Source organism: Myotis myotis, unplaced genomic scaffold (assembly GCF_014108235.1).
Source record: "Myotis myotis isolate mMyoMyo1 unplaced genomic scaffold, mMyoMyo1.p scaffold_m19_p_9, whole genome shotgun sequence".
NCBI classification, from domain to species: domain Eukaryota; kingdom Metazoa; phylum Chordata; class Mammalia; order Chiroptera; family Vespertilionidae; genus Myotis; species Myotis myotis.
This window is the reverse complement of record NW_023416401.1, coordinates 4,972,821-4,988,108: the sequence shown is the minus strand read 5'-3', so window position 1 is coordinate 4,988,108 and position 15,288 is coordinate 4,972,821. Positions and strand designations below refer to the sequence as shown.

The 15,288-nt window shown below is 49.1% G+C and overlaps 1 long non-coding RNA gene across 1 annotated transcript; it reads right to left on the bottom strand.

Annotated features, from left to right (window-relative positions):
- Positions 1-10,072: 10,072 nt before the first annotated feature.
- LOC118663499 lies at positions 10,073-15,186 on the bottom strand. Its single transcript, XR_004970064.1, has 3 exons — positions 14,942-15,186; positions 13,851-14,095; positions 10,073-10,214 (listed from the first exon to the last, which is right to left on the bottom strand). It is a non-coding gene; the product is annotated as an uncharacterized LOC118663499 (long non-coding RNA).
- Positions 15,187-15,288: the final 102 nt, after the last annotated feature.

Sequence of the window (15,288 nt, the reverse complement as noted above, 5' to 3'; positions counted from 1 at the left end):
AGATCGCAGTCTGCTTAGAGGTTTCAGACTCTGTTCCAATGGTTTTTATTCTTAACCATGATTTTGTTTAGTTTGTGATTCATAGATTCTCCATTTCATTTAACTTGTAACAAAGAAAAGTCATAATGAAACAATTTGGATCTTAATTTTTCATGCTGAGGAACAGGCAATTTTGCTAATCCTATAATCATATCAACAAACAAACAAATGAGTGTTTATTCAATTTGTTAGAAAATTTGGGATCTCACTTGAGCAGCTGGCTGTCTTTGCCCACCAGATTAATTGTAATGAATGATCTAACTTCTTAAGTAAATGAATTTGAGAAAATTCTGGATTAGATGGGTTTGTGACGAAGAGGCAGAATTACTAGGTTGCCCTGGGTACCTGAGAGATCTCACTTTGGGGCTTGGAGTTCTATTAATAAATTCCACTGGATAATGAGATTTTCCTTGGTCACCAGTCAGCTCTCAAAATTAGGTGAAGGAAGCAATTTGAATATAATGTAGCAGTGTGAACCTGAGGGCCAATGCCGCAGGTAAGTAAACATGGGCTGCATGTTCAGTTCCTATTTTTTATTTCCTTTTCAAAAAATATGATTTTGTTGATTTCAGAGAGGAAGGGAGAAAGGAGTGAGAGAGAGAGAATATCAATGATGAGAATCTGATTGGCTGCTTCCTATACATCCCCTACTGGGGATTGAGCCCATAACCCCGGGCATGTGTCCTGACCAGGAATCGAACTGTGACCCCTTGGTTCATAGGTTGACACTCAACCACTGAGCCACGGCAGCCGGGCTCAGTTCCTATTTTTAAAGGATGGGAGGGTTTGGCATGTCCTGGCAGCTTGGGCCCTACATGCCTGGCCCATCTCCTTCTGATTGTACCCAGCTGTCCCCGTAAGTAAAGAAGCCCAGTGGCCGTCCTTCTGGGACAGCCTGTGGCAGTAAGACAAGGCCCTGGCATGTGCTACCTTCAGATTCCACCTTCTGAAAAACCTGAGCCTACTTACAAGCAAAATAGAAAAAAAAGGTACCAAAAGGGCTGTGTTTAATATGATGTTATGGACAAGACTCTCTGATGTCAATCATGACGAGAGCCTAAGACCCTCCTTTTAGGGCCACATTCATTCCCAGCTTCAAATCTGCCCATGCCTCTCTCTAGCAAGACCTGCTCCCAGCCTCTGCAGCCCTTCTGTGTGCGTCCCAGGGTTGGGAACAGAAGCCTCTCCCAGGCTCGAACCACCCGCCATGGTCTGCACATGCTTCTGCCAGAGGCTCTCCATGCCTTGCACCAGCAGCAGCTCTTTCCAGATTCTCAAAGGCTGGTCAACGTGCAGCCTGAACACTTCTTTCCTGTCCTGGCCAGTAGCAAGTTCTTTGAGGTGAGAATGAATCACTGGTCGCTTCTTCCTCTTTTAAACCCTTACTGAAATGTGTCCTTATGTAATAATGTGCAAAACATGTAACATTCATTAAAATAGGATTAAGTAAAGAGACTTGGTAACCCTTTAGAGAAGATTTTAAAAGGTAATGAATATTTGTATTGACTTAAAACAATTTTTTTTTTTGCAAAACAGACTTATTTTTTTGCCAACTTCATATTGTTTTAATGCTACAAATATTGTTAAACTTTTCATATTTTTGAAATTGTCAATAAGGAGTATGTCATTTTTCTAATCAGAAAAAATACATTGTAGTTTTTTTAAAAAAGAAATTAGTTGGAAATAAATATGAAAATATCAACAAAGACTGTGATGGCAGAAATATGTGTTTGTTATATTGTTAAATTATAATATACTAGAGGCCCGGTGCACGAATTCATGCATTGGTGGGGTCCCTTAGCCTGGCCCGTAGGGATTGGGCCAAAACCAGTTCTCTGACATCCCCCGAGGAGTCCCAGATTGCAAGAGGGTGCAGGCCAGACCAAAGGACCCCACTGATGCATGCTTGGGGCCGGGGAGTGACCACGGGAGGGCTCCAGGGTGTGTTCGGCCGATCTTGCCCAGTCCCAATCGGCTGGACCCCAGCAGCAAGCTAACCTACCAGTCAGAGCATCTGCCCCCTGGTGGTTAGTGCGCATCAGAGCTACCAGTCAAATGGTATATCCTATCTAATAAAAGAGAAACATGGTAATTGGCGTATAACCGCTACCCTTCCCATTGGCTAATCAGGGCGATATGCAAATTAACTATCAGCCAAGATGGCGGCCGGCAGCCAGGCAGCTTGAAACTAACATGAGGCTTGCTTGCTTCAGTGATGGAGGAAACCAACCTTTCTCGCCTGCCTTGCAGGCCTCTGAGCCTGCAGTTTGAAACATTTTAACAAATATAAAAGCTAAAAAAAAAACCCCCAGAAACCAGCTTTCAGCGAGCTGGGATCTCAGAGCTGGAGTCAGAGCTGGAGTTATACATTGTTTTGATAATAGAACCGAAACAAACCAGATACCTACTTTCAGCAGCGGAGGCCTAAGAGCTGGAGCCTCAGAGCTAAGGCTGGCCCAGAATTAAAAAAGAAAAAAGAAAAAAAGGAGCGGTTGGGAGCTTCCGTCACCCCCAGCCTGAAAACAGCCCTCAGCCCCTCACCCAGGCTGGCCAGGCACCCCAGTGGGGACCCCCACCCTGATCCAGGACACCCTTCAGGGCAAACCAGTCAGCCCCATCCATGCACCAGGCCTCTATCCTATATAGTAAAAGGGTAATATGCCTCCCAGCAGCGGGATCAGCGGAGCCGCGAGGCCTCCCGGCACCGGATCAGCGTGACAGGGGTTAGCGCCCAAACCCCCGATCGCCCTGCGGCTCTGTGTGTGACAGGGGGCGGGGCCACAACCTCCCTATCCGCCCTGCTCTGTTCGTGACAGGGGAAGGCGCCCCAACCCGCCCCGCCCCCCCCCCACCTCCCCCCGCCACGGGCCCTGCTCTGTGTGTGATGGGGTAGAGCCATAACCTCCCCATCGGCCCTGCCCTGAGTGTGACAGTGGCGGTGTCCCAACCCCCTGATCCGCCCTGCTCTGTGGGTGACAGAGGGTGGCGCCCCAACCCCCTGATCTGCCCTGCTCTGTGTGTGACAGGGGGGAGCTCCCCAACCCCCTGATGGGCCCTGCCATGTGCGTGACAGGGGGGAGCTTCCCAACCCCCTGATCGACCCTGCTCTGTGCGTGACGGGGGGAGCTCCTCAACCCCCTGATGGGCCCTGCTCTGTGCGTGACAGGGGGGAGCTCCCCAACCCCCTGATCGACCCTGCTCTGTGTGTGACAGGGTAAGGAGCCCCAACCCCCCTGATGGGCCCTGCTCTGTGCGTGACAGGGGGTGGCGCTGCAACCCCCCAATCGACCCTGCCTTGAGTGTGACAGGGGGCGGTGCCCCAACCCCCCTATCGGCCCTACCCTGAGAGTGACTGAGGGTGGCATCGCAACCTCCCGATCCGCCCTGCTCTGAGCCTGACCAGGGGCTGCACCTAGGGATTGGGCCTGCCCTCTGCCACCCGGGAGCAGGCCTAAGCCAGCAGGGCGTTATCTCCCGAGGGGTCCCAGACTGTGAGAGGGCACAGGCCGGGCTGAGAGACCCCCCCCCCCCCCCGTCCCCCCGAGAGCACAAATTTTTGTGCACTGGGCCTCAAGTATATATATATTTAAATTTCAAAACATTTTAAAAATTGTTTATTTTCCATATTTTATGATTAAGTTGCAAGTCCTGATTACAAAGTCCTTTCTGTACATTTTGGGTGTGCCAGGATTTAAAATCCAACATCCCAGTTATTATGTAATTCATTATTACGTCATTGGCTATGCTCATAGATATAAATGAATAATCATTCTACAATTTTATTTTCTAGTTTTATATTTTTGGCCAAAATTGAGTAAAAGAAAGTATCAATATTTCACTAGTGATTGAAGACCTACTCTCAATGCTAACATATCTGTTTCGTAGAGATTTCAGTAGAGCTGGGGTTCATTCACGTTCTGATTCTTCCTGTTGTAATAGCCATTTACTGCCCACATTGTGGGAACCACCGCTGCCAGCTGAAATGAAAGCATGTAGCCAGAGGACAACATCCGTACTCAGCCATCAGGCCTGTGTGCCTCATCTAGTAATTGGAGGAGGACAGATAAAGGGTTCAAGAGGCATGGTCATGTCACATTCTTCTCAAAGCAGCCTCCAGGGGGCAGAAGAATCACAAGCCCAAGAGCAATTCTGCCACCCGAGATTCCACATCAGTCTTTAACATTATGGGCTGTGCTCTTTCATTTCATTTCAAATTGATTTATTTTCACGATATACGGTATCAAATTTCAAAGTCACAAAAAGATGTTCTTATTCCCCAGAAACAACCAATATTATGACTTTCATATATATCCTTCAAGAGACTATATGTAGGAGTTACTCTACTCCCTCCATTATACAAATGATAGCACCCATATAACCTATTCTGTATCTTGCTTTTTTCACTCACTATTGGATAAAATTCAGTATAAGAACATAGCTTTTTTTTGTTTATGGATGCAAAGTATTCTAGCCATGGGTGTGCCATAATTTTTCTTTTTTTTTTTAATTAAATCTTTATTGTTCAGATTATTACATTAGTTACTCTTTTTTCCCACCATAACTCCCCTCCAGCCAGTTCCCACCCCACCCTCCGCCCTCACTCCCCACCCACTGTCCTCATCCATAAGTGCACGATTATTGTCCAATCTCTTCCCTCACCCCACACCCCTTTTCCCCCCGCCCAAGAATAGTCCATTCCCTTTCTATGTCCCTGATTCTATTACAATCGCCAGTTCATACTGTTCATCAGATTATTTATTCCCTTGATTTTTAGATTCACTTGTTAATAGATACGTATTTGTTGTTCATAATTTGTATCTTTACCTTTTTCTTCTTCTTCCTCTTCTTAAAGGATACCTTTCAGCATTTCATATAATACTGGTTTGGTGGTGATGAACTCCTTTAGCTTTTTCTTATCTGTGAAGCTCTTTATCTGGCCTTCACTTCTGAATGATAGTTTTGCTGGATAAAGTAGTCTTGGTTGTAGGTTCTTGGCATTCATCACTTTGAATATTTCTTGCCACTCCCTTCTGGCCTGCAAAATTTCTGTTGAGAAATCAGCTGACAGTCGTATGGGTACTCCCTTGTAGGTAACTGATTTTCTTTCTCTTGCTGCTTTTAGGATTCTCTCTTTGTCTTTTGCTCTTGGCATTTTAATGATGATGTGTCTTGGTGTGGTCCTCTTTGGATTCCTTTTGTTTGGGGTTCTCTGCGCTTCCTGGACTTGAAGTCTATTTCTTTCACCAGGTGGGGGAAGTTTTCTGTCATTATTTCTTCAAATAGGTTTTCCATAATTTTTCAACTAACTCCACGAAAGGGCCTTTAGTTGTTTCTGTAGTAGTACGGAACACGCATACTAGATACTTTTAGGTACTACAGAACCTTGAACACACATGCTTTCAGGTACTGCGGACCCTGGAACACGCATGCTTTCAGGTACTGCGGACCCTGGAACATGCATAATTTCACTTGCAAATTGAATGCATCTATAGGTTACAAACAGAGACTTGCTTCATGCCACGGGCTGGCCAACCTGGAATCCATAGGCGGCGAGCGGGCTGGAGCCTCAGGCAGGCAGCCCTGTGTCTGAAATGTGTGCAGCAGGCAGGCAGGCTCAGGAAGGAAAGATTTTAAAACATGGAGATGGCGATTTCACTCATACACTCCCTTTTAATTCAGCCAACAAATATTTACTACATGGCAGGCTCTGTGCCAGGCACAGGGTACATAATGTGAGGAGACACAGACCGGGGCCCATTCTCCAGGGGCTTCCTGACGCTTCTGACAAACCAGGCCTCTCTCCGGCAGCTGCAGGCTCTCCCGCCTCCGCCCTCACCGACTCCAGGGTGTTCCCATCTGCCCTGCTCCTACTTTGACCCTGCTCTGAATGGCGTCACCGCGCTCCTCCTCCCCTCCTGCCCGCAGCCCCACTTCACAGAGGAGCAGAGCTGCTGGCTGGCATCTCCACTCTGGCACCCCTGCAACAGGAACAGTCTGCTGGGCGCTGAGCTCCGGCCGCTGTGAGCCCGTCCCCTCTCCCTCCCAGTGGGGACCCCCCCCCCGCTCCCCCCCCCCCCAGTTCCCTCCTGGGAAGCATCTGGCAGTGCTGTCACCTGGGGCTTTCCTTTTCCCACCAGAGCAACCGCAGACTGAGGGGCCCTCCTGGTGGCACTGTGCGGGCCTCAGGGGCGCTGTGCTCAAGAGAAACCGCTCTTCTTACCCTTCAGACACGCCTCAGCCCCACCCCGGGCTCTGGGGCTTTCACAACCGTGTCTTGTCTGTGGGTGGTTGCTGGCTGGCCTTCTTTTTTTTAATATATTTTATTGATTTTTTACATAGAGGAAGGGAGAGGGATAGAGAGCTAGAAACATCGATCAGCTGCCTCCTGCACACCCCCCACTGGGGATGTGCCCGCAACCAAGGTACATGCCCCTGACTCGAATCGAACCCGGGACCCTTCAGTCCGCAGGCCGACGCTCTATCCACGGAGCCAAACTGGTCAAGGCATGGCTGGCCTTCTTGTGAAGAGGACTGAGGTCAGGAATGACCTCTGGTGCCCTCTGGATGACATCACCCCAGAAAGGATTGCTCTGTTACAGTCTTGAGGCAGAATTCCTTCTACTCTGGGAAACATCAGTTTCTGCTCCGAAGGTCTTCCAACCACACCAACAGCGGCAATCCCCTTCACCTGTGGTGTTAACTGTCACCTACGAAATGCCTTCACCGCAGCACCTAGATGAGTGTCCAACCAGATAACTGGGCACCACAGTTAACAAACAATTTAACCCCCCTATCCAGGTCCTCTCCACGGCGGCCGTGCCAGTCACTCTCTTCCCTGGAGTGTGTGAGAGTGGCATGTCCCAAGCGGCCGTGGAGGAGCCTTACCAAAGCGTTAGAAAGAGGCCCTGGTTGGCGTCCAACGCCTCACACGACTACGCGAGTAATAGCCGTAGCTCTGTGACAGCTCCTCCAGTGTGCCGGGGGCTGAACTTAGTTTTGCTGGGGAAGGTGGGGGACACGATATTAAACTGATTTTCAAAAATCTCCTTCAAACGGTAAATTCCCTCTGTAGACAATGTTCTTCCCGAGGAAATCTCTCTCCCCCGCAGGACACTGCTTTCTCCGGAGGTCTGACAGCTTGCTTGCTGTGCGCATGCTCTTGGCTGCCCAGCAACTTGGACCATCCTCAGCACTATCACTGTCACCCATGCAATCCCAGGTGATCAGGGTAAGACACTCTCCTCCGAAGAGAGGACAATTGCTATTTTCTTTCAATTCCAGTGTATGCTGATTTAGGGGTAGGAACACATATTTATTGCCTAAATGTTTTACTTTGGTAAGTGTACATCTGTTATATAATATGAATCTGGAAATGAGTCTAGAAATAACTTGTGAGGCCATCTGATCTCTACCCCTTACATTCCCATGTAAGACAACCATGTGAAAGCAGCCAACACATAGGCCCATGGACTCTATTTCTACCAACTCGGATGTCTTCTTAAAGGCTAGAGCCTGATGGTTTAAACGTCAGTCCAAAAAGGACCTTGAGAAAATAAATTCTTCAAGGATCTTTTCCCTGGTTAAATATTGAAGATAATGCTCTAGGCTTCGTATGCCTCAGCTACTGGTCCACTTAAAAGTTCTCAATCTGATTACCATGGAAGTAAATGAGAAAGCCGACAAGAGCTCTAAGTATTTGGTGCAGTTTGCCGTGAGATGCAACAGTTACCTGTTACCCAGGGGCACTGTTCCAGAGTTTGGGCGGTTAACAGAGAAAGTTACTCCCAAAATGCTTCTATACCTGAGCTTTTCTAGTGAGGGTCAAATGTCTGTGGAAAGAAGTAATTCGCTCTCATGCAGTCTAAGAAGGGTGGGCTGTTTAATTACTGAGAACATGAACTGAGGTACAACATAGGGCTGAACATACACCCTCACCCCTGCATCAAATGTTGATGGAGAATGATATCAAGACTTAAAGTGTCTGAGTGGGTAGCTTTCAATCCAGTGTCGGTATTCAGGGGTATTATAAGAGTCAGGATCTTAACCGGTCATAGAAAAGATTAAACATGAGGTGAACGAGAATAGATAGATGGTGCTATGGCTTCGCTAATGCTCTGGAAATGGGTGCTGCTAGTTGTCTTTCTGAGGACTGGATGAGTCTCTCCTGGTGGCACACTAATATTCTAGGCACGTGTGGATGTGTGAAGACTTGGGCTGCCATCACAAAATCACTCCCAACGGCAAAGAACTCATAGAGGCGTGTTCCGGAGGCAGCTCAGCTTCTGCCGCGCCACCTGGCGTGTAGTTGGGGGGCCGGGTGGGCATCTCTCTGCTGGGGCCTCAGGGCCTAGGCTTATGTTTTCTCCCTAGTTCCTCTCCGTCCCCAGGGCAACCCTTCTCTGACCCTGCTCACTGCCAGGGAGCCCGTGGGGTCAGATCAGGACAGAGCTGCTCATTAAGTCACTGTCAGGAGATTCCAGGCTATGAGCCGGGCAGTTGAAGTAAATTACAGGTATAGTGTCTCATTACTCAGTTTAACAACAGTTTCGAGCATAACTCTTTCAGGCGCTCTCTGTCATCACGCTCATTACCGGTCCCAAGGCCAATCTCTAGACCAGTGGTTCTCAACCTTGGCTGCACATTAGAATCCCCTGGGAATCTTTTTAAAATCCTGATTTCCGGGCCCCGTCCTCCGGAAATTCTGTTTCTTTGTTACTAATGTTTTGGCCCCGCCCCATAACAAAGAAACAGAATTTCCGGAGGATGAGGCCCAGAAATCAGGATTTTAAAAAGATTCCCAGGTGATTCTAATGTGCAGCCAAGGTTGAGAACCACTGCCCTAGACTCTTCTGATTGTATCACTCAGTTCTGGGTTCCAGGTCAACAGCTGCCCTCCAGCTTCCCAGGTGACCGGCTGACTGCTGGTTCAGAGAGTTGTGAGCCAACAGAGTGGTCATTGGCTAGTTAGCCATACTTTTGATGAAAAACACACACAAAAAAACCTCAGAAATGTCTCTGACTTACGTTAATCCTATTTCTTTCATTTTGAAATAGGGCTTGAAAAATGAATAATAAGAGTTTACCAGGTGGGCAAGGGGAGAGAGTCATTCCACGGTCAAAGGCTCAGAGACCCAAAAGAGTGAAGAGAGATGGAGAAACTTTATTCTCCAGAACCTGGTACACAGGCAGGGCTTGGGGGATGGCTCCCATCAGTAGTAGAGTCATGTACGTATAATGATTTTGGAATTTGGGGAAAGAGAGGGGACATGAGGGAAGAACTGAACATGATGTGCCATTGTGTGGAATGGGATATTATCTTTCCTCAGTGCGACCCCCAATCTTAAGTAACCTTACTAGACTTAAGAGAGGCTGGATGTTTGGGAATTTTTTCTGGATTCCAGTCTTAGGGAAGAGCTCAGACAACGGGGCCAAGGGCAAGAGAACAGACACAAGGAACCATCAGGACCACATTTTTGTAAGAATTTTTAAGATACCACTTTGGGACTGGGTGGATCCTTTGTGTAAAAAAGAGGCACTGCGGCCAGCTGGTGTGGCTCAGTGGTTGCGTGTCGATCTATGAACCAGGAAGTCACGGTTCGATTCCAGGTCAGGGCACATGCCTGGGTTGAGGGCTCGATCCCAGTGTGGGGTGTGCAGCTGATCAGTGATTCTCTCTCATCATTGATGTTTCTATCTCTCTCCATCCCCCTTCCTCTCTGAGATCAATAAGAATATATTTAAAAAGAAAAAGAAAAAGAGCATCGCATCTCCAAGGCAGTTGGGGTTCTCCTCTGAATTGCCCCGCACCAGGGCAGCTTCGAGGGCAGAGGTGAGCACTGGCGGGCTGCACCCCACTCACCTCCCTGGCTGGACGACCTCTGCCTGACAGCTGGCACAAGTCCACGCGGCAGCATCAGCTGCGAGGAAGCACACGGGGGCATTCCCAGGGTGCAGGCCTTTTTTTGATGCAAAAAGACCATTTTTCTAAAAGAATCTGGGTTTTGCTTACCCAGTTCTATCATTCCCATACGTCTCCAAGCCCTATGGGTTCTTCGGGTTAGTAATTCATCATAAAAGTATTATTATTTGTACTTGATATTCTGACTTACCGTTTACTGCAAAACTTGTAGGACTGGTTTTCCATTTTCAGTTTTTGTTGTCATTGATGTTTTCTTCTGAAAATAGAGATAACAAAGGAGCACTAAAATCCTGGGCCTGGCCCTAAATGGTTTGGCTTAGTGGATAGAGCGTCAGCCTGCGGACTCAAGGGTCCCAGGTTCGATTCCGGTCAAGGGCATGTACCTGGGTTGCGGGCACATCCCCAGTGGGGAGTGTGCAGGAGGCAGCTCATCGATGTTTCTCTCTCTCTCATCGATGTTTCTAACTCTCTATCCCTCTCCCTTCCTCTCTGTAAAAAAATCAATAAAGTATATTTAAAAAAAAAATAGTCAGTTAGCCTCTTCTGAATCATAAAGAACCGGCTACCAACTCCCAGAATAATATTTAACCCCCTTCACCTGCTTACAGGCAAACGAGCGGATGCAAAGGAGCGGAGCTCGGAGCTTTGCATGTGCCTCTCAGGAATCCTCCCGCATCGGTGGGAAAGCTGAGCCAGACCTGGGCTGGGCTCGCTTCCTGGGCGCCTCTGCCTCCATCGCAGCTCCCAGGCAGCCCAAGCTCCAGCTTAAAGGCTCCCTCTTCTCTTCACACGGCTCAGTCCCCGACCTCAATCATGGAGAAAACCAGCCTTTCTCCCCATCCATGAGGACTCTCTAGGCCAGTGGTTCTCAACCTGTGGGTCGCGACCCCTTTTGCCTTCGAACGACCCTTTCACAGGGGTCGCCTAAGACCATCCTGCATATCAGATATTTACATGACGATTCATCACAGTAGCAACATGACAGTTATGAAGTAGCCACGAAAATAATGTTATGGTTGGGTCACAACATGAGGAACAGTATTTAAGGGGCCAGAAGGTTGAGAACCACTGCTCTAGGCGCTTCTCTTTTGCCAAGTCAGATCCTGTCCTAATTGTCTGGTTCAGGAGGAGATGTGCAACTGTGACTTGTCTTTATTCCAGTCCTAAAACAGTCCACACAGGACACCGAGGCCCCATTCCTTAACCTTCACACCTATGCTGACCGCGTCCGTGAACACAGGCCGAGAAGGGGCTGCTTCTCCCGGAGGCGAGGGTGAGGCCACACTGAGCGCGCGGGTGCCGTTCTTAGAATTCTGAGTCGTCCATGTCTTTTTCCCTCCTCAGGTCTCAGCTACTTTTCCAGGCGCCTTGGATCCTTCCTGGGATCCTTCCCTTCACCCCACTTTACACCCAGCTGTTCCTGGGTCTCCCCATTATTCTTAGCAGAGTCTTAGGGTTCTTTCCCCTTTTTCTCTCTGCATTGCTTCTAGGCCCTCCAGCCTGATTTTCAACGGCACTGATGTCATTATTTACCGAGGCCCTTAATGCTGACAGTTCGGTTGTTCCCAGCTTCCTGTGTTTATGACTTTGCTGCAAACATATACCCTTGAGTTTACGTCTTTGCATGCATGCCCAAATGGAACTACAGAGTCATTTTTAAAAATAGTAATTGCTGCCCTAGCTGGTTCAGCTCAGTGGATAGAGCGTCAGCCTGCGGACTGAAGGGTCCCGGGTTTGATTCCAGTCAAGGACACATGCCCAGGTTGTGGGCTCAATCCCCAGTGAGGGGTGGGGGGCGTGCAGGAGGCAGCCAATCAATGATTCCCTCTCATCATTGATGTTTCTAACTCTCTCTTCCTCTCCCTTCCTCTCTGAAATCAATAAAAAAATATATTAAAACACACACACGCACACACACACACACACACACACACACACAAAACTGCATTCTGCCAGCCTTGACTGTCTTCCTGCTACAGGTCTCATACTTTTATTATTTTAGCCCCTTTTCTCTTTGGTAGTGAAGAAAGGCTTACCAGAAAGTTTTTTCTTAAAGACAGGAAAAAAGTCACCCCTATCCTATTTCAATGAGACTTATGTGACATGTTATTAATAGTCCCTCTCCACTATACAGCATGGTTCTTAAGAATTGCCCTGTGATAAAAGGCTCCCGGGAGATACGGGTATTTTCCAAGCCAGGGTCAGGAACTCATTGAAAAAGGTTTAAAATTAAATGTCTATTCATTAACCTACGAAGTCCATATTGACAAGATGATTCTCTTAGTGACAGTTGAAAGACACGGGGTCCGGGGATGACTGGTCTGTAACATGTGAAGGGGTAAATGTACTTCTGCTCTTTTGTACCTTTATGCATATTATTTTGGTAAAGTGGGATTTTAGGTTAAGCAGTTTTTTTTACCATGAAGCAAAAACAGCAAAGTTTTTATTTAAATAAGATATCCTAGGAATCCTTGCATAAGGCCCAGAACCTAATCAACTATCACTCAGGAATAATGGCTGCTGGCTACAAACGCCCTCCCGGACTGGAACTGTGCCAGGCAGCAAGAGCTGTGTTTCCTGCTTACAGAGTGCGAAAGCCACCTCTCACACTCACAGGACGAAGCCCCTTAGAGTGCCAGGCGGCGCTGGGGACGTGCGCGTTGCTTTGTCCGTGTGGCACTAGGTTTGTGGACTTTCTCTCCAGGGCTGAGCTGTCCAGCTGGCGTGCAGCACGCCCGAGGGGGACTGCGCCTCTGGGTTACACGTGCACCGGCCACCGATTGCCCTCAGCCTTCCGACAGGCGGCGGGCCTGGGCAGCCTCCTCTGTTTACTCCGGGCGACAGGGTGGGGTGGGGAGAGGGGGGGGGTTTCAACAGCATCCTTTTCCCTGCAGGGCACCAGGCACGACTGCTTTGTTTGTGAGATGACCACTCTTTCAATCTCCTGTCTTTGCTTCCCATCCTCTGTCCCCCTGCACTCCAGCCTCACCGTTTTCTGAACAGATTCCCAGTCCATCTGCCACGGGCAGGTTTCGCTGTCCAGGTCGCCTAAGGGCCTGTCAGGGGCCAGCGCTGGCAGCTCCGACTCCCGTGAAGGCAAAACTGGCAGGCGGCTGAGGAGACCCAGCATTCAGCCGGGGGAAAGAATGGGTAAAGCCGACGCAGCCTATTACTCTTCTCAGTTTGGGCTTTATTTGGGAGGAGTTTCTGTGCCACAACAATGTTGAATCATACCAACGTCTAACTTTTATACAAACTACATTCCAGTTCTATAACGGTCCACGCATAATCCATCAACCTAACAATTTTCTTTAATTGAATCTCAGATGCTGAGACATGTACTTAAATATAGAAATTACTATATTTAATCGGTGATTGTAATCTGGAGGTCTGAACCCACAGCTACTGGAAAAGTGAGATTCTAGGTGCTATTTTCTTTCCAAATTCAAAGAAAAAAAAAGTATGGATTTTTTTTATTTTAACAAGGTTGGGAGCAAAACTAAACCGCTTACAGGATAGTGTTTATCCTCATTCAGTTAGCATGGACCAAGTGAAATGTCACCCATCTCATTAAACATTAAAAAAAAAGTACATTTTTTTGGTTGAAATTGAAATCTCAGTAATATGCTTCTGATTATTACAAGTAGAAAACCATTAGTTATAACTTAACTCATTCAGTTTAATGTCCAAACATTGAAGAGCACGGGGTCTCCAGTGAGCAAGAAATAACAAAAGGAATACTTGGTAATAAATGTAGAACAAAGCAGTTAAGTGAAATTTGCTTGTGACTTACTACTAGGTATGTCGTACTATTAAGTAAGAAAAATTGTCTTTTTTATGTCATAAAATTACACTTAGCGGATTTCCGCAAAGTCAAGGTTGTGGGCCTTACCTGGCTCCTGAGAAAGCGCCGGATGACGCCCTTGAAAAGGTTTGGGTGGCCTTTCTTGGGCTCTGAGAGCTTCATCTCCCTTTCTTGGGCTCTGAGCGCTTCATCTCCCTTTGTTTACAAGTGAGCGGAGACCCCCAAGCATCCTTCAGGCTGCTGGAGACAGAGGCGTCCTGGGTGGGGCAGTAGAGACGGGTTTTTAAACAGGAAGAGCCCAGCATCACTGGTTACTGTTGGCAGAGAGGGATCTAAAGAAGAGATTGAAACAATGAACAAGTATTGAAATGGTGTTTGCCGGGTACCAGGCCCTTCTAAGCTCGTTAGAGGCACTAACCCTTTAATTTAACCCCCACGACAACCCATTAGGTGCCACTATCGTCTCCTTTAACCGACGAGGAGAGAAGCACAGGGCGCGTAAGTCACTTTTGTGTTCACTGGACAGAGGGTGACTAGGGTGCAGGCCCAGGCGGCCTCTGTGGCTGGTGACAGACAGTGCTGACCTGTGCACCCACCGCCCTGGCTTTCTGGTGCCGGCTTCACGCCGGGGACAACCCACCACTCTCACCAAGCACTGGGGTGGCCTTGGCAGGCACACCAAGGGCCCAGGCACATCAGTACATAGACTTCCGCTTTTTAAAAATAAGATTATTCATCAGTTTCTAAGATGTTCATATTTCCCTTTTAGTGTTAACCTAAACTTTCCTTTAAAAAAGCCAACCTCGTCTCATTCGGTGGGAAGCAAACCCAATTTGCTGCAATGCCACGGACTGGACACACAGAGCAGATAACGGCAGGAGGGCCACCTCCGTCATCAGCTGAAAACGTGACCCCTGCACACACACACACACACACACACACACACACACACACCCCGGGGCGGGGGGGGGGGGGGGTGAGGGGCAGCGGCTTTTGCACAAAGGGCAGGTCCGGCCGGCAGGTGAATGAGACAATTGGCCCAATGAAGCCGGCGGTGCCGCTGCGCTCCAGGCCGGGGCGGGGGGCGGGGGGGGGGGGCGGGGTGGAGAGGGGCTCGCGGGAGGGGGTCCTTCCCGCCCCGGAGGGACCCGCAGTCGCCGCGGGAGGACCACCCTCACCAGGGCCGCCGTCAGAAGGGAGGCAAGTCCTCCGATCAGGGCCACACGCAGACCCGCATCGCGTCCCCTTCCGCGCGGGAGGGCGGTGTCACTGGCCTGGATGGGAAAACACCGTCTCCCCGGCGTGTATTTCGGGGGGAATCACCCCATGGAAGTCGTCCCCGCGGACACCCCTCTCCCTCAGGGACAGCATCCATGACTGGCTCCCCGGTGGACAGTGTCCGAGGCTCGCGACGCCCCTCGGCCCCCGGCGGCGCGGCGAGCGCTGGGGTCCCCGCGAGCGGGGGCGGCGGAGACGCAGGAGGCGGGGGGCGGGGGGCGGGGGGTCCCGGCGCCGGGGGCGGGGG